We start from the raw sequence: 18,938 nt of genomic DNA, 5'->3' as shown, positions 1-18,938 counted from the left end.
TTCTGCCTCTGAATAATAAATAATCATCAGACCCAATTTGAAATTCTGAATCAGAATTCAACTCACACTGTACCCGTTTTGCTCGTAGTTCATCATCATTTTTCTGAGCTTCAGAAATTTGTTGCAAAAATATCGGTCTAGCTTTTAATTCAGCTATGATTGAACCATCATCAGATAACAACAATCGAGTATTCATTGCTTGCAAAGCAAACAACAATTTTCTGCTCAAAGCATTTGCAACCAAATTAGCTTTTCTCGAATGATAGTCAATAACAAGATCATAATCTTTCAATAATTCAAGCCACCTACATTGTCTCAAGTTAAAGTCTTTATATGACATCAAATATTTTAAACTTTTATGGTCAATAAAAATATGACATTTTTCACAAAACAGGTAATGTCGCCAGATTTTTAATGCAAAGACAATGGCTGCCAATTCAAGATCATGCATCGGGTAATTCTTCTCATGTGGTTTTAGTTGTCTTGAAGCATAGGCTATTACTTTACCTTCTTGTATCAATATACATCCTAAACCATTTAACGATGCATCATTGTAAATTATACATTCAGGTTGAAGTAACACAGGTGCTTCAGTCAGCAAAGCTTTCAATCTGTCAAAACTCTGTTGACACTTATCAGACCACTCAAATTTCACATCTTTCTGCAACAATTGAGTCATCGGAGAAGCTATCATTGAAAATCCTTTAACAAATCTCTAATAATATCCTGTTAGTCCCAGAAAAGTTCTAACTTCAAACATGTTTTTCAGTGGCTTCCAATTAGCAATTGTTGAAATTTTATTCGAATCCACCCAGATACCGTCCCAGATACAATATGTCCAAGAAAAACAACTTCCCGTAGCCAAAATTCACATTTACTAAATTTGGTATACAATTGCTTCTCGCACAGAGTTTGCAACACCATTCTCAAATGTTCGACATGCTCACTTTCATCTCAGGAATATACCAAGATATCATTAATAAATACCACCACAAACCTGTCTAAATACAATCTTAAGATTCTGTTCATCAGATCCATAAATACCGCAGGTGCATTTTTCAAACCAAAAGGCATTACAAGAAACTCATAGTGCTCGTACCTGGTTCTAAAAGTTGTTTTTGGTACATCTAAATCTTTTACCCATAGCTGATAATAGCCAGAACGGAGATCAATCTTTGAAAATACAGTGGCACCTTTCAACTGGTCAAATAAATCATCAATTCGGGGCAGTGGATACTTGTTCTTTATTGTGACTTTGTTCAAATGTCTATAATCAATACACAGTCTTAATGATCCATCTTTCTTCTTTACAAATAGAACCAGTGCAACCCAAGGTGAAAAATTAGGTCGAGCCCAACCTCTGTTAATCAATTCTTGCAACTGCACTTTCAACTCTTTCAATTCAGTAAGAGCCATTCTATAGGGTCCAATAGATATCGGTGTTGTCCCTGGAATAAGATCTATAGAGAACTCCACTTCTCTAACCGATGGTAAACCAGGTAATTCCTCCAAAAATACATCAGGAAATTCACAAACAACCGACACTAACTGAATCTTCGACTCAGTTACTTTAGTATCCAACACATATGCAAGATAAGTATCATAACCCTTTCTGACATATTTCTGTGTTGATATTGCTGAAATCACAGTAGATAACCCATCCAATTTATCAAAGTCAACATGAAATAACTCACCATTTTGACTTAAAGAGGTTAGATTCTTGGGACATATAGTGTCGGGTGACGGGATCAGAGTTGACCCGAGTAAGATCTTGGCTATTGTTGAGTGGAAATCGCTGAAGAACGTGTCAGAGGTTCGAAGCTTTTTGGGTTTGGTTGGATACTACAGAAGATTTGTAAATGGGTTCTTGATAATAGTTACTTCGATGACAAAGTTGTTACAAAAGGATGTCAAGTTTGAATGAACAGAGAAGTGCCAACAAAGTTTCAAGAAACTAAAGGCTTTATTGATCGAAGCCCCAGTTTTAGTGCAACCAGAGCTGGGAAAGTGTATAGTGATGTATCCTTGAATAGTTTAGGGTGTGTGCTCATGCAAGAAGGCAAGGTAATAGCCTATGCCTTGAGACAGCTAAAGCCATACGGGAAGAATTACCCGACGCATGATTTAGAGTTGGCCATCATCATGTTCGCGCTGAAAATTTGGAGATACCATTTGTATGGAAAGAGATGATGAATGTTCACTGACCGTAAAAGTCTCAAATATTTGATGACTCAGAAGGAGTTGAATCTACAACAACGAAGGTGGCTAGAGTTGATAAAAGATTACGAGTTGGTGATTGACTACCACCCGGGGAAGGCAAATGTAGTCGCCGATGCATTGAGTAGGAAATCATTGTTCGCCTTGAGGGCTATGAATACTCAATTGGTTGTGACTTATGATGGTTCGATTCTAGTCGAGATGAGAGCTAGAACGATGTTCATTCAAGAGATTTGTGAAGCTCAGAAAGGTGATAAGGATTTGCAAGCTAAGATGACTCAATGTGAGACGGGAAATGAATTAGAATTTCGTGTTGGTACCAACGGCTGTATGATGTACCAACATAGAATAAGGATAATGAGCTCATTCATAAGATTTTACGAGAGACCCATAGTGGTTGTTTGTCTATCCATCCGGGTATTGTGAAAATGTAAAATGACTTGAAGAAAATGTACTGGTGGTCGGGAATGAAAAAAGACATTTCAGAGTTTGTTTCTAAGTGTCTAATTTGTCAACAAGTGAAAGCCAAACACCAAGTACCTTCGGGTTTACTTCAGTCTATCATGGTCCCTGAGTGGAAGTGGGACTGAATTACTATGGACTTTGTGATGGGTTTGCCAGTAACCCCGAGGAAGAAAGATGCCGTGTGGGTCGTGGTTGATCGACTGACGAAGTCAGCTCACTTTATCCTGACACGTACAGACTTCTCACTCGATAAGCTAGCCGATTTGCTCATTTTCAATATTGTGAGACTTCATGGAGTGCCCTAGCTGATTATTTTAGATAGAGACCCGAGGACCTTGAGGTTTTGGAAGATGTTACAAGAGGCTTTGGGAACAAAGTTTAACTTTAGCACAGCTTTCCACCCTTCAAACTGATGGCCAGTCGGAAAGAGTAATTCAGATATTAGAAGACATATTATGGTGTTGTGTTATCGAGTTTCAAGGCAGTTGGGAAAGATATTTACCACTGGTTGAATTTGCCTACAACAACAGTTATCAGTCAAGTCTGAAAATGGTACCTTATGAAGCTTTGTATAGGCGTAAGTGTTGAACGCCTTTATACTAGACCAAGCTGAGAGAGAACCAGATTCACGGGGTTGATTTGGTCAAAGAGACCGAAGAAAAGGTTAAGGTGATTTGTGATTGCTTGAGAGCTACATCGTATAGACAAAAATCCTACATGGACTTGAAACGAAAAGAGATTGAGTTTCAAGTCGGTGATAAGGTGTTTTTGAAGGTATCCCCTGGAGAAAGGTCCTCAGATTCGGTAGAAAGGGCAAGCTGAGTCCTCGTTTCATAGGACCTTATGAGATTACCAAGAGAGTAGGGCCTATTGCCTACCAATTGGCTTTGCCCTCAGAGTTGGAAAAGATCCATGACGTGTTTCATGTATCCATGTTACGTCGATATAGATCAGACCCTTCGCATGTGATTGCGCCAACTAAGGTTGAGATTCAGCTGGACATGACTCATGGCGAAGAGCCAGTTAAGATTTTGGCTCGGGAGGTAAAACAATTGAGGAATAAGATATTGCACTTGTTAAAGTATTATGGCATAGACATGGAGTGAGGAAGCCACATGGGAAACTAAGGAGACCATGAGAGACCAATACCCGAATCTATTCACCGGTAAGATTTTCGGGGATGAAAATCCCTAAGGGGGAGAAATTGTAATAGCCTGATTTTGGGCCTAGTCGAAACAGTGGTTTCAGAACCACTAACTTGAGGTCGAAAAAATTATTTTTGATATTATTTTATGTATGATGACATGTTTATAATGGTGCATGAAAATTTTGGTGAATTAATTTTAGCGTTTGTGAGCTTAATTACAAAAAAAAAAAAAAAATCGCATAAAGTGCAAAAGTCCTATTTTGATAGCTAAGGGTGTCAAATAGCTAGAGAACCTAAATTGGAGGTCTTTAAAGGGCAATTAGACCCTTTAGAGAAGCATGGCCGGCCATAGGAGACAAAGATGGTCAAAAGGTCAAAATAGGGCTAGGGTTGGTATTTGATGACATCAGCAAATTGAATATTAAAATAAAATTAAAGGGCTCATCTTTCTTCTCCATTTTTTTTGCACCAAAAATAGCAGCCATTAGAGGATTTTTTGAAGCTTGAAATTTCAGCCACTTAGTCTCTCTACAAGTAAGTGATTTTGATGATTTTTCTTGATGATTTTTGTACTTTTAGAACCCTTGTAGCATGAGCTTTCAAATGAGGGGACTATTTTGCAAAATAGTTGAAAGTCTAGGGTTTTACCATGAGAGTGTTCATGTTGTTTTCTAAAATTTTATGGAAGAAAATGAACCATGGTTGTGAAATAAACAACTTTTGTGAAGGGATTTCTCATGAAAACCCTAATAGGACCATTTTGTAAAGTTTGTAAAATAGATAGTAATGTTGTGAAATATTGGAAATTTGGGGTTGCCATAAGAGAAATAAATGGTCCGTTATCTTGACTAATAAGGAAACTCGATAAAAATCGATTTTCTAGCCTAGGGGTAAATGTTCATTTTGTGAAAGTTTAAGGGCAAAATAGTCATTTTGCCTAAATTATAAATTATTGAGCGTTTAGATTTAATTGATGATTAAATGACTAAATTTTGTCATTACAGATCAAGAATTACAAAATTCGGGTCTAGATAAGGGAAAAACGAAGTAAGTGGACTAAGCCGAACTAGTTGCCACATTTTGAGTCCCAAGGTAAGTTGTATGTTAATAATGCAACTATATCTTTATGATGTATAATTGATTTGATATGGCATAAATTGTCTTGATTTTGAATGTGAGAATACATGTTGAGTAATTTACGTAGTAAAGACTTTCATTGAACATTTGGAATAGACTTGGATATTTGTACCTTGATAATGGGTGATATATGTGCTAGTGTAAGACATGTCTGGGACATGCATCAGCCACAACATGAGAGCTAGTGTAAGACATGTCTGGGACATGCATTAGCCTCACGACATACAAGCTAGTGTAAGACCTGTCTGGGACATGGCGTCAGCTTGTTGTGTGTCAGTGTAAGACCTGTCTAGGGCATGGCATCGACACTGATAGATGAGAGCCAGTGTAAGACCTGTATGGGACATGGCAGTGGCCTCACTATATGAAAGCCAGTGTAAGACCATGCCTGGGACATGGCGTCGGCATCTTAACCCATGTTAGGGCTATTGAATATCCGGTAGAATTCCAAATGGTTTGACGAAAGATTTATAATTTATATCGAGATGAGAAGAGTTATGATCATGTGATGAGTGGTACAGGTGCCTATTTGAAATGTATGGGATGTGGGCTCAATATATGAAATATGAAATGTAAGGGATGACGATGAGTAAGTTGTACTTACGTCTATTTATGATATTCATGAATAAGCTATGAAAGGTCGAGAACATATTATTTTATAATGATTTGTTGATGTTTATTTTCATGAAACTTACTAAGCTTTATGCTTACCCTATTTCTTTTCCATTTTCTTATAATGCCGCCTAACTAGCTCGAGGATCAACAGACGTCAGAGGCATCGATCACACTATCAATTGAAGCACTTGGTATAGTTAGTTCTTTTATTTTGATTATGGCATGTATAGGAACTGTGATTTTGTTTAGTGTCACATTGTTTTGGGGCCAAGTGTTGGCTTGTTTTAGTATTTGACTCATTTTGTATAAGGCCATGGAAATGGCTAATGTTGAAAGTTGTTATATGAATACAAGAAGTTCTTTCATGAATGAGTAATTTGTTGGTTGCTTAAATAAATATGAAATGTGTAAAATTTTTAGACGTGGTTGTTGGATTGAGAAATCATGTTATGTTAATCTTTAGCATGGGGGATGTTGTTAAATTATGTTTTAGAGTGGCAAAGGGCTTGGTAGATACCCCTATATTGTCCACACGGGTAGACATACGGGCCTGTGTCTAGGCCGTGTGTGACACACGGTCAGCCCCATGGGTGTGTTGCTTGGCCGTGTGTCCCCTGCACGTAAAAATTACAAGTCAGTATGCATGGTGGTAAACACACGGGCAGAGACACGGCCATGTGACTCAGCCGTGTGGAGGACACGGCCACTGGCCACTGCCGTGTGCCTTGGTCATGTGCCCTAAATAAGATGCTGACGTCAGAAATATAATGTCAAGGTTTTTAGACACAGGCTAAGACAAGGGCGTGTCATGGCCGTGTGAGGGACATGGGCAATGGACACGGGCGCGTGTTAGGCCGTGTGAAAACCCTTGTAGGTTCAAATTTAGAATTAAATTCACACGGGCTCGGGGCATGGGCGTGTCCCGTGGTGCTTAGGCCATGTGAACCACACAGGCCATCAGCACGACCATGCCATAATAGCCACACGGGCGTGTGTCCTGTTTCAAGGGTCATTTTTATTAAGTCAGTTTAAGGACCCGAGTTGGTTCCGAATGGCTTCCAATGAATGTTTGAGGCCTCGTAGGCCCATATTAAGGAGATTAAACAAAGTTTGAGAAAGTTTTAAATTTGATCAAGTCTTGGTGACTCGGAAATGTTTGAATGCATGTGTTTAAGTTTAGTAACGCCTCGTATGCCGTCCAGGCTAGGGCACGGGTGTGGGGTGTTACAAGTTAGACATGATATGATATATGTATATAAACTTATAAAATTTACCAAAACAAACCATTATTAGTCATTCCAATGGCTAAGTTACAACAACTATTTACATGCCAACATTGGCCAAGTTAACTTATACATGTCATTATATCAAAATAAGATTACTTTTTATACCAAAACAAGCTGGAAGATAGTGTGATGATTCTCCGACTGTTCTCTAACCTTAAAGAGCTTCTGAGCACTATAAAACAGAGAAAATAAAACCTAGTAAGCATTTAATACTTAGTAAGTTCATATAACAGGAGTTAAACTTACCAATCATTTACATTTAAATAAACATACAATAACATGCTTCTCAACAACTTGGCAAATTTGCCTAATCATATACACTCAAATAAGCAAGTTAGTCGCATAACTTACATGTAAATCAAACATGCATAGATGAGCTTATCATGCCGCAAACTTTCAAATATTACAAAAACATTCAAGACATCATTCTTTTGATCTCATAATTTCTCTCATCAGGAGTGTTTTCTGTTGAATTATTGAAATATCGATGGTTATGCAAGTAGTACACACTAGGTTGGATACCCATTAGGGCATATAATCAGAAAGCACACTCTCGAGCCACACATCAGGATGCTTAAATGAGCCATGTAATAGGACACTTATCCGGGCTAAACAGGAAAGTCATAAGAGTTTTTAATCAGGGAGCTCATAGAGCTTAACAAATAACTCTGAAGAGTTAATATCAGGGAGCACCAGATAAGGTAACAGGGATTTCAAGCGAGCCATATCAAGAAGCCCATAAGAGCTTATATTAGGACACTCACATAGAGCTGCCTTTGTGTCTGCAATATATACAGGATCACAACCGATCAAGTCATGTAACAGGACGCTCACACAGACCTATGATAATGTTCAACACATGCAAAATCACTACCGATCAAGATACTCGTAAGAACTATTTATCAGAATGCTCGAGAGGGCTTTATCAGGATTACTCGTCCAAGCTAAATCCTGTCTGCAACATATGCAGCTTCACATTCAATATGGGAAACTACATATATCCATAAAATTTCATTATTCAAACGAAACTTGACATTTATTCAAGCTATATCGTGCATATAATTTATTTTGTACTTTAAACATTTATAATTTGTACAATCACATAACACATTCAATACAAACATATAAATAAACACAATTTGGTTACACGAACTTACCTTAATAGTTGTTCGTACAAGAAATTCTAGTAATCCAAAACTTTTTCTTTTCCTCTCTAGCTTCGAATTTGAGTTTTCTGGATCTATATAAATGAATTTAATCATCAATTTATCACATTTCATATTCAATTGGACTCAATTTACACCCTAGGCAAAATTACCATTTTGCTCCTAAACTTTTCATAAATTCTAATTTCATCCCTAGGCTTGGAAAATGAAATTCATGCAATTTAATCCTTATTCCAAGCTTAACCTAAATTTTAGTATAACATTTACAGCACATTTATTCCATAAAATTTAGAATTTTTCTTCAACTTTCACATCTTTACAATTTAGTCCTTAAATCACAATTTCATCAAAATTCACTTTGTAAAAGTTGTTTATCTATCAACAACCTTTCGTTTTCTATCATAAATTTTAATTTTCAGCATATTCATCCATGGCAAAACTTTGTTACTTTGATAAAATTTTAAATTAATCCCAAAAATAGATAGATTAGACTATCCCGATCTCAAAAATATAAAAATTACTAAAAATAGGACTTGAATACTTACCCAATTAAGCTTGATAAGTTTATGTAACACCCCTAGCCCGTATCCATCACCGGATTAGGGTTATGAGGCATTACCGATCATACTATTATTCATACAAATATTCATTATAAATTTGCAATTCGAGATGTAGATCACATTTATTCTTATAACTCAATCAAATATCAAATCTTAAAAAAAATTCCAACATGCACAACACAGATAAATAATGCATAACCCAAAATATATATATATATATATATATATAGACATATATTAAACATTTTATACATATACAGGACATAGAACACATCAATAACTTCATTATTAAATATTAGACTTGTTTTATAAAAGTCATGCGTATGCACAAATTTTACATCAATTAAAACAAATATCATTACCAACCTTATTATTCATTTATGCGGCATATATATATATAATATAGCCAAATTCATTCATGTCACATCTGAATTCAACAACCAACCTTATTATACGATCACGTTACACGATTTATAATCATCCATAGCATACGTCATAATAATCAAAATGAACTCAAACCATAAATAAAACCAAAAACGAATTCTAGCATAGAAAATAAGCCATTTTCGCATGGCTTTTATACATAACCGAAGTTCGTTATTTCAAAACACATTCCAGCCTATAATGCCATAGTTCCAAAATGCAACTTATAAAATACCGAAAGTGGTTGATAGTGTGATAGACTTTGCTGACGATCCCTGAGCTTGTAACTTGAATCCAAAATCTATAAAACAGAATAAACATGAATACACAGAGTAAGCTATCACACCTTAGTAAGTCATAAGCAAATAAACAACCCAATGATATATTAAACTCATTTTAAGCTAATCCAAATTTCATTATCATTATCAAGCTTAACCTCAAACCTACAAATGAGATAAATAATACATCTTCATACACAAATTCTACCTAGGCCGAATACTCTCTTAATCAATTTGACCTAATATCATTCAACTTTCCAAGCCAAAATGTCTTAATATAATCAAACATACACATACACATTTATATAAGCTCAAGAACCATAATATAACATCATGTACATATACCACTTATATGGTCGAATATTCATGCTTACATATATAAACATAACCAAGAATGAATTCTACAATATTCATACCATTTATTTACAAGGTCGAATACACTTACCAAATTCATATATAATCTTCATTTGTATCACGCATAGTTAGTAACAAATATCAAGTTACTTATTTACATTATCTCAAGTAAACAACAAGCTAACTCATACCTGATCATTTAGCTCGTTTTACACATCCATTCATGATTTTCTTTTACCCGATAAACCATTCAGAATTGGATAGAACACTCGGATAATCACACATATCGTACAATGCCAACGTCCTAGACTTGGTCTTACATGTAATCACATATCGACGCCACTATCCCAGATAGGTCTTACTCGCACACATATATCGAAGTCACATATCGATGCCATGGTCTTACTCGCACATATATATCAGAATCCTATGTCATGACATATGTATCCTAACTATTCCTAAGGTTCATACAGGGCTTTTGGACGTCGTAACTTGGTCGAAACCAATTTGGAAACATAGTAATCAAGCTTATTCACATTCGGCTCTAGTATAAATAAAATTATATATTTCATTTTAGCATACATATACCTTGCATTTAATTAAAACTAAGTACGTCTATTTGCTTATAAACTTACCTCAGACGATACAAAACGAAACGGGCAGCTAGTCGACTTCGTTTTCCCCCGATCCAAATCTGATTTCTTTAGTTCTTGATCTAAACATGTTCAAATTAAGCTCATTCAACATACCTTCATTCAATTTAGTCCAAAAACACATAAATGGTAAATTACCATTTTACCCCTAAATTTACACTTTTTACAATTTAGTCCTTATTGCACAAAACACAAAATATACAAAATTTCAATATAACCATGTTGGGTCGAATTTTACCCATACTCATACAAGTCCATATATTTCATTTATTTCACATTTTAGTCCCTCAAATTATTATTTTTGCAATTTAGTCCTAATTACTCAAAATCATCAAAAACTCCAATACAAAACATGTTAATCTAAAACATGTCTTTCATATTTCATCATCAAACAACATAAATCACAAGCTCTCAACAATGGCATAACTCAAAATATTCACCAAAATCAAAAATTTAAGCATGGGTTTTGTAGTATTTGAAGCAACGATCTCAAAAATGGAAAATTTATCAAAAACTGACTAAGAACGAACCTTAAATCAAGCTTGGAAGGATGGCCGAACCTAGGTTTTCTCTTTTCTTTCTTTAGTTTCTTATTTTCGATGGATGAAAAAATGAAATAAAATATGAATATGTTAACTTGTTTTAATTATTATATGTTTATTAACCATATTACTAATTTAACCCTTATAATTTAATAAAAATCATTACTTTCCTTAGCCATTACCGTCCATCTATATTAATAATGGCATAATTACAACTTTAAGGCTTCAATTTAGAAAACCACTAACAATTCAACCCCTTTTAGAAATAACCACTAAATTTCATTTTACGCCATTAAGTCCTTATATTTAATCGGACACTCAAACGGTAAAATTAAATTATGAAAATTTCACAGATATAAATTCACACAAAATAAACACAGAAAATAATTTTAAAACATTTTTCTGACTCGGATTCCTGGTCCCGAAACCATCGTTCCAATTAGGGTCTAAATCGGGCTGTTACAAGTTTCCTTCCTCTTCTCTCCTAGGGTTTCCATCAAATTTGAAGATAAAGATGATAATAATATAAAATGATATTTCTATTTAATTATTTATCATCTTTAATTATTTTGATTTCTAATTTACTCCTTAGCCTTTTTCTAATTTTCCATGGATGAATCACAAAAAATATCTATTAACTTTTCTATAATGGTCTAATTACCATGTAAGGACCTCAAGTTTTGAATTCCATAGCTATTTGATCCTTCTAGCTATTAGAATTCAATTTTTTTCATTTTATGCAATTTGGTCCTTTCCATAATTAAACACATAATCGATAAAATTTTCTTATCAAAATTTTCATATGACATTCCTATCATAATGCAGATCATGTAATAATATTAAAATAAATAAAAAATAATTTTCTTTCCTGCTCAGATTTGTGGTCTTGAAACCACTGTTCTAATTTCACTAAAAATGGGCTGTTACAAATCAATTTATAGAAATAAAAGAAAACATGATTATAAATTTCATTAATAACATGATTATAGAAATAAACTTAGAGGGGTTTTCACACGGCCTGACACACGCCCGTGTCTATGGCCCGTGTCCTTCACACGGCCATGACACATACGTGTACTAGCTCGTGTCTAAAAACCTTGACATTCTATTTCTGACGTCAACATCTAATTTAGGGCACACGCCAGTGTCTAGAGGTCGTGTCCTCTACATGGTTGAGACACACAATCGTGTTTCTGCCCGTGTGTTTACTACCATGCATTCTGACTTGAAATTTTTACGTGCAGGGGACACACGGCCTAGACACACGCCCGTGTGTCTACCCGTGTGGACAATATAAGGCTATCTACCAAGCCTGTACCACCCTGAAACACAATCTAACACCAACCAAACATCCATAACTAAGGCCTATATACAATTCAAGTATTCAACCACCAGCAATCACATTCATGAAAGACTATTTTGCATTCATATAATAACTTTCAATAATAGCCATTTTTCATGGCCTTATACAAATTGAGTCAAATATTAAAGCAAGCCAACACATTTGGCCCCAAAACAATATGACACTAAACAAATTTAAAGAGTCCTATACATGCCATAATCAAAATTTAAGAACTAATTATACCAAGTGCTTCGATTGATAGTGTGATCGATGCCTCTAATGTCCGTTGATCCACAAGCTAAATAGGCGGCTAACACCCCGTACCCGAGTCCGTTACCGGAGTCGAACACAAGGTGCACACAGACGTAACTTAACTATTTTCACAGTCCATTTAAAATTTTCCAGACAAGCTGGTTACTGCATCACTGTCGCCTTAAAAATCATATCTTCGTTTCAAAGCTCAAAAATCAGTTTTGTAATTTTTCCCTGAAATTAGACTCATATTTCCATCTATATATTTTTTTCTAGAATTTTTGGTCAGGCCAATTAGTACAGTTTATTAGTTAAAGTCTCCCCTGTTACAGGGATCGACTACACTGACCTTCGCGCATTACGACTTGGATATCTCCCTGTACAGGGCTTCAATACTGATTCCGTTTGTTTCTATAGAAACTAGACTAAAATAGGAATCTATACATATATAGCACGACTCCTAATTATCTCTGATTAATTTATAATGAATTTCCAAAGTCGGAACAGGGGATCCAGAAACCGTTCTGGCCCTGTTTCTCAAGAGCTTTAATATCTCTTAACATATAACTCATATGACCGTTTCGTTTCTTCCATATGAAAGTAGATTCATCAAGGTTCATTTACATAATTTATTCACTATTTAATTCCATTCCTACAATTTTTAGTAATTTTTCAAATCCACACCACTGCTGCTGTCAGCATCTGTTTTCAAGGTAAACTTTACCTATTTCGTGGTTTCCATGGACCAACTAGAGTTTTGTCATACATAGGTCCACATATAATCATATTTAGCCATTCCAATGGCTGATCATTTGCCCAACACTTCCATTCCAGTCCATAGTCACATCATGAAACCATACATATATACATAAACACAAATGGTCTAATGCCATACTCCACTTTTACGAGCCATTTTCGCATGGTACACACACATACATCACAAAACGTACTTGAAAAAAAAACAGCAAAGGGTAGTCCTATACATGCCATATCCAGAGTTCAACTAAAAGAGTACCAAAAGGGCTTTGATAGTGTGGATGACTTGACTTGATGATCCCGAATCCGATGGTGATTTAACCAAAATCTATAAAACAGAGATTCAAAGAACGGAGTAAGCATTTAATGCTTAGTAAGTTTTAAGCAAAACAAAGTGTTCTCAATCACTATCATTGGTCATTCATTTCATCTGTTCGATGAAGTTAATCTAGAGCTTCATCTCGATCTATAATATCATTAAACGCAACACTTGGCTGCCACATATATACTTTCGAATAATAATGACCTAGATGGTCAAATATTTCCAAAGCACATTCTTCATCGATTTTCGACTTTCAATAATCCATTCCACTTGTTCATAATCACATCCATACTTTTAAGTATTTCAACATGACAAGTACTAAATTACCATAGGCACATAAAGAACCAAACATATTCCTTATCACATATCGTAAGCTTACAAATCATAATCCTTACCTTGTCTTGGCACATCTAGCTCAACCCAACCCATACTCAAATCATAAGGCTTTTGGGCGAATATGCACTAATACATAAGAATATTTCATCGCATACTTTATTATACAAACATACCATTACCAATTAGATCATTCTCATATTTGGAGTTATAATATTAATCACATTTACCTACCTCTTTGATCTCGATAATTCACCTCGAAATCACTCCACCGATGAGTAAGTAATACATACCGAACATCTTAAATACATAATACTTACTTGATGGTAACTTAATGCAGATACTCAATATCAAAGTCTTACTTGAATCCTAGCATTTAGCCGTCGGGTCTTTAAAGCTCGGTTATAGTAGGAGCATGAAGCCTACGGACATTAATCAGATAATATTCTCAGATAAAGCTCGGGGTTTTAACCCGGATATAGTATCGACACAAATGCCCTTCGGGACTTATCACACATATGCACTTTCACATTCATCACATCGGCCATTAGGCCTTATCACATATATACACTTTCACATCCATCACATTGGCCGTTCGGCCTTACCACACATATACACTTTCACATTCATCACATGGGCCATTAGGCCTTATCACATATATACACTTTCACATTCATCACATTGGCCGTTCGGCCTTATCACACATATATGTATATCATACATATTTCATATTTTTCTTGTACCTCAATTTCAGCAATAGCTTATAAGCAACTCAAATAGTTTCATCAAAATTTACAACAAAATCACATATTCACTACAAGCAGTTTTCCTGAACAACAGTCACTAAATTGTTTATAACTGGAGCTTCAAAACTCAAAATCAATTTCCGTTAATTTTCCCCGAATGTAGACTCATGTATCTTTCATCCATAAAATTTTCAGAATTTTAGGTGTGGCCAATCAATACCAGATTTTTCTTAAAGTTTTCCCCTGTTTCACTGTTCAACTAATCTGACCACTCCTCACTACGAATCAAATTTCTCATTGTACCGAATTCAAAATGTGTTATATTCAATTTATTTTGAAACTAGACTCATTAAGAAGTCTAAGCATATACATTTTACCTTATAACCATTTTTGTGCAAATCATAACGATTTTCTAAAAACAGAACAGGGGATTTCGGAGTCATTCTGACACCGTCTCACACAACTTTAAATATCTCTTTATAGGAAATTTCTTTACTCACACGGCCTCTTTTATAAGGAACTAGACTAATTAAGCTTTGATTACATATTTTATTCAGCCTATAATTCCACACCAACAATTTATGGTGATTTTCTAAAATCACGTTACTGCTGCTGTCCTAAGCAAATTATTACAATTTGCTCTTAAATTTCCAAGTCCAAACACTTATGAACTTACCATTTGAGTTTTAAACATATCATGACCACATCATATCTTATTAAATCAACTCATTATGTCCTATTTTGATTGAATTTACTCAACGTTTGATCACTTAAAACTTACCTCGAAAGTGGTCGACGATTAGGTATCCACGGCTATTCGTTTACATTCTCTTTTTCCCTTATCCGACTTTGATCCTCTTTGCTCTTAAGCTAAAGCCGCAGAGCACTTTCGAACACCATCACTCAGCTTGGATTGAAGCATCGGATACAAAAACTTTAACCTTCATGTACAATTAATTTCGGCATTCAATCCCCTTAAATTTCAGCTTGTAAAGCAAATAAATAGCAGTTTTAGACATCATAGTCTTCACCCATTTAGACAACATTCTTTAACATCTAAATAGCTCATTTATATCATCTACTTAATATTTCATAACTTATCATGCTAGCTGAATATTATTTATTCAAGTTCATCATCTTCATATTCGCATTAGCATCAAATATAATAGCCCATTTCTTCCCACTTTGAATCTATGCATCCATTTAATCATAGTTTGTTCAAGCACTCATACAACAAAATTCATCCAATTTAACAAGAAACAAAACTTACTTCCTCCATAGCCACAATGGCGAAAGATCTAGACATCTCAATACCGAAATTTCTAACATGGGTTGCCTAAAGAATTTGGTAGGAGTTCAAATTTATCCAACATTTCAAGTAACTTAACACATCCACATAGCTAACATGCTAGTAGAATCAAGGCATCAACTAAAATTTTGAAGCCTCTTAGCGAATCCTAACTCTCCAACAACTCCAATTTCATCCATGAGATAAATAGAAGTAGGCTAACCCTCCAAAGGATGTGTAAACCTCCAAAAGCAACATTGAACATACCTTAATCTCAAGAACCACCTTGGCCGAACTTCCCCTCTTCTTCCTCCTTCAATTCACGGCCAAGAAGAACCAATTTCTTCTTTTCTTTCTTTCTCAAGTCACGGCAATGGGGGAACATGGATGAGACAACTTTGTTCTCATCACCCTCCCTTTTCATTTCTTTATTACTAACCCTTTATTTCATTCTTTCTCCCATAACCCACTAACACAACATGTTTCCAACATGTTTCACCCCATAACATTTTGTCCATTCTCATGCTCATGGCCGGCCACTACTAATTAGGGGGGAAATTGACACACAAGTCCACCCTTTTTATTTCATGCACTAATAGATCCTTATGTTTTGACCTATCACATTTCAAAAGTGTCACACATAAGTCCTATCGACTAAATTCACATGCAATTTACTAAATCAAAGCTTAAAACTTTCATACATTCGTATTCACATATAATAGTCATAAAATATGACGGCTAATTATTTTTATGACTCTATTTTGTGGTCCCGAAACCACTTTTCGACTAGGGTCAAATTAGGGGTGTCACAACTCTCCCCCCCTTTAGGGATTTTCGTCCCCGAAAATTTCTACCAATGCATAGTTTAGGATAACGTCCTCTTATTGAATTATATTCATATAAACGTTAGCTCATCAATAGCAATTGTAATTCATTATTGATTTCGCATCGATCTATAAAATCATTTTCTTATCTTAAAACAAATACATAAACATTTCTACAAGTATGCACATATATCTCATTTTCTTGATTTCATAAGCAATAATCACTTAATTTAATTCACAAATGCATTTCAAACACATATTAAGCACATATTAACATGTATAATTCACATCATCAACCCACATATTTGTAACCCACATTTTCATTCATGTATAAGTCAGTAACTCAATCGAAAGTACACATATACTCAAACATCCCAATAAATATCCTTTATAACTCCATCATATCTCACTATTCAACTTAACCTATTTCCAACAAAAAATCATCTTCCACATACCTGAACATTGAATTCATTTAGCACATTTAATCATCGTTAACGATACCCGTTGAATCATTCAAAATCATTACGGATACTCATCAAGCACATATAGCTCTTACAATGCCATATCCTAGATATGGTCTTACATATACTCACATATCGAGCCGATGCCATGTCCCAGACATGGTCTTACACACTATCTCAAATCAATGCCTTCGTCCCAGACGAGGTCTTACATGAATTCCACTTCACACACTTAGTGCCCATTGACCGATCTCGCACTCATAGTGCTCGATTAAAGGAATTCGCACACATACAGTGCCTCTAATCATTCACACACATAGTGCTCTTATTCATTCGTTATTTCACATTGAAATGACTTAACCAAGTCTATGAACATCATGTATGTACACTTTTAAACATATCATCTCATTTAAATTTGAATTCGTATAGTAATGAATACTTAAACTTTGCTCAAATTACCGGCACGAAGTCTACTAGGCACGAAGGCCCGAATACACGTCACCAGCATGATTGCTCTTCGGGACCTAGCCCGGATATAACACCAGCACAAATGCTCTTCGGGGTTTAGCACGGATATATCACTAGCACGAATGCTCTTCGGGACTTAGCCCGGACACATCACTAGCATGAATGCTCTTCGGGACTTAGCCCGGATATATCACTAGCATGAATGGTCTTCGGGACTTAGCCCGGATACATCACTAGCATGAATGCTCTTCGGGACTTAGCCCGGATATATCACTAGCCTGAATGCTCTTCGGGACTTAGCCCGGATATATCACTAGCGTGAATGCTCTTCGGGACTTAGCCCGGATATATCACTAGCGTGAATGCTCTTCGGGACTTAGCCCGGATACATCACTAGCATGAATGCTCTTCGGGACTTAGCCCAGATCTATCACTAGCATGAATTCTCTTCGGGACTTAGCCCGGATACATCATCGAGACCTTTAGCTCGGATGAAATCTCCACACAAAGCCAGCGAATTTTAATCCGGACATACTCTCTGTACATAGCCATCGGGTCTTTACCCGGACATAATCTCTTCATATAGTCAGCGGGTCTTTAAACTCGAATTCACATCACTGAGTCTCATACATATTTATTCACATGTTATCATGTTTCACATGGCACAAATCACATTTATAATTTAATCAATTCATTCACATGTAAACATATAACATGATTCTTGACTTTAAGTCGTAAATATCATTCAAATCTAATACATGTATGCTTCTTTTACTAAACTTTCAGCTCAATAAAAAATCACAAAAGCATATATCCCCAATCTCTTCCTTTGTTCATTTCTCTAATAACCTTATTATGATAAGGACAATGGGACATCATTCATCTGTCATACATGTATATCATGGCATTTTAAATTAAATACCAAATTCAATTACTCAAAACTTACTTATGTTATACCCTTCTCAATATTGACACATCATAAGCATGTCTCAGTCCTCTCAATACCATCTCACATACACTCGATTGGGATCGAATTCATTACAATAAATAAACACATTTTCAATTGTCAGAAATCACCACACTATCAAATAATCACATAATGGCATGTATAGCTAGACCCAAACGTATTACGGTAGTCCTAGAATCGACTAAACCATAGCTCTGATACCAATAAAATTGTAACACCCCGTACCCGAGTCCGTTATCGGAGTCGAACACAAGGTGCACACAGACTTAACTATTTTCACAGTCCATTTAAAATTTTCCAGACAAGCTGGTTACTGCATCACTGTCGCCTTAAAAA

The sequence above is a fragment of the Gossypium arboreum genome, chromosome 10 (assembly GCF_025698485.1).
Source record: "Gossypium arboreum isolate Shixiya-1 chromosome 10, ASM2569848v2, whole genome shotgun sequence".
NCBI lineage: Eukaryota > Viridiplantae > Streptophyta > Magnoliopsida > Malvales > Malvaceae > Gossypium > Gossypium arboreum.
Note: the sequence above shows the minus strand (reverse complement) of the source record.